Here is a 2,684-nt window from a genome sequence, read left to right on the forward strand (position 1 = left end):
AGGGATTTCAGGAAAATAAAAACAAAGTACTGTGGATGCTGGAAATCTGAACCAAACACAGAAAGCTGGAAAAACTCAGCATGTCTGGCAGCATCAGTGGAGAGAGAAACAGAATTATGTTTTGAGTCTGGTATGACTCAGAATTAGAATGGCTGTGATCTTTTGGAACTTAATTGGCAGCTGCATGGATGATGAAAGAAACGACTTTTTCAGTAATTGACCACTAATTCTTAATTCTCCCTTTCCCTGGGATTAACATGACTATTGGTTAGGAAGTGAGGTGCACCTATCTGCTCATTACCTTAAAAGAATTGAGAGAGTGTTGATGGTCTCCTTTGTATTTTGGTTTCTTTGCTCCCTCTCTCACCATGGCAGTGAACGTTCTCCTGGATGATGAATTCAATTCGGTGTTCAAACTGAATCCCAATCTTTTCAACTCAAGGGAAAGATGCTATTTTGCGAACCAGGCAAACAAATAAGTTAACTTTGCAGTGCATTCCTAGCAAAAATTATAAGGTCTTCTATAAAGCTTGTAAAGATAAGCTATTTGGGGACAAACTGTGCGGGTAAAAATGATCATGATTTACATTGACTTCTATGCAAAGTCAGTCTCCACCTGCTGAGTTAAATGGCTTTAGACTTCCCTCTCCCATCGAGCCATCAGCAGCAACTAAATTGGAATGCAATCAATTGTGCTCAGAAGCAATTTATGGCATCACAATGTCATTTATCACGGAACAGTGGAAAGCTGCTGCAAGAGGCCATTGAGGTTCTTCAATATAGTCTACATGTGTTCTATGAATGGCCAGTTATTATAATCTAATTCCCTGACTGAAGATTGGAAGCCATTTATTTGCAAGTATAAGAAATAACAAGTCTGTTCCAGTGATAAGGCTGATGCCTGCGCAGCAGCTGTGCAAAGAAACTCTTGAGAATGATGAACAAGTGACATTCAGGTCAGTAATGATGGTACCTCAGGCTTTTAAATAACAGTGTATTATCAGATACAGGTCTTAACAACAAATTTTATGGGATGTAAGGCTGCCTGTTTGAGATAGTCTCACATCTTGTTAGCTCCAACATTGGCTGCATTAATAATGCAACCTGTGTGAAATCAAGTTATCCATTTTTCAGATATCCTATATTGGAACTGAAAATGTTTTAGATGCTACTTTTCATCTTTTTAAGTTAGCAGAGAAATTAAATTAACTGCCATTCAAAGGTGCAGTGTTAGCTCTGTATAAATTTAGTTTTGATAAGTTTGAAGAACTTCATTTTTGACCAGGAGCCAGGATAATAATTTGAGTCTACCAGCCAGGTGTGACTCTATGCAAGTCCTTGTTTGTAAGTGTTTAAACACATGAGTAGGTGAGTTTTGCAAATTCATAATCATTAAGAATATGTTTGCATTCTAATTAAAAAGTAAATTGTACCACAAAAACTTTTTTAAACTCCAGTCAAAAAAAACTGTATTAAAATCGAGAAATTCAATCAGCTGACAAGCAGTCATACACTTCAGTAACATACTTGGAGCAACTTTGTAACTGCAGTGTTATTAGTTTCTTAATAAAATTAACCAAGTGCTGCATATATTAAAATGCAGCCACTTCTTAACCCATTGATCTCTGCACTCATCACTTCACTTCCATAGACAATTCCCTTGTTTTTTGTAAAACTCAATTTTCTTTTTGTACTCTCTTTTCTTTTCCGCCCCTTCCTTCTCCCTCTCTCGTATGTCTTACATTTTCACACTCACGAGCTAAAAAGTACAATTTACATCTCGCCTGTGGTGATCTGGTACTGGCATCCACCAGAATGGATGGATCCCAAAATCTGTCCACAATCTCCTTTAAAACTGCTCATTAGTCAGCCTGAGTTTAATTTCTCCACTCTCAACCATATCTTTCAAAATTCTCTCCTCTGTCCCTTTTACCAACACCTTCAAGAGCAAAGACAGACTTATTGCATTGCTAAGATCGACAGTCTTCAGTCTTTGCTGCTTTCATATTTCCCTCACCCAAATAATCCAACCAATCCCCTATGCTGCTTATAGGGAATGCCCCAGTTTGGTTTTAATTTTATTTAGAGCATTTCCAGAAACTACTACACTTTTCTTTATTCATTCACAGAGTGACGGCATCGCTGACCAGGCAGCATTTATTGCCCATCCCTACTTGCCCAGAGGGCAGTTAAGAGTCAACCACATTGCTGTGGGTCTGGAGTCACATTTGGCCAGACCAGGTAGGGATGACAGTTTCCTTCCCTAAAGGATATTAGTGAAACAGATGGGTTTTTTTGACAATCAACAATGGATTCACAGTCATCATTAGATTCTTAATTAAAGATATTTTATTGAATTCAAATTCTACCATCTGCCGTGGTGGGATTTGTACCCGGGTCCCCAGAACACGATCTGGGTCTTTAGATTAATAGTCCAATGATAATACCACAAGGCCATAGCCTCCCGTCCTGATCTTGCAATTGTTCCTCTGGAATTGTTCCAAGATCTTTCCCTGGATTCTTCATTTCTTTCATCTATAGACCACACCTTGACAACCGAATACACAAGGTCAGTTAGCACAGCCTGGTCCACTTGTCCATCAGTCCTGTCCATGCTCCACTGACTCTGCACGGTCAGGGTGGCTTGTTTGACAGAAATAGTAGGAACTACAGATGCTAGAGAA

The sequence above is a fragment of the Rhincodon typus genome, chromosome 22 (assembly GCF_021869965.1).
Source record: "Rhincodon typus isolate 14 chromosome 22, sRhiTyp1.1, whole genome shotgun sequence".
NCBI classification, from domain to species: domain Eukaryota; kingdom Metazoa; phylum Chordata; class Chondrichthyes; order Orectolobiformes; family Rhincodontidae; genus Rhincodon; species Rhincodon typus.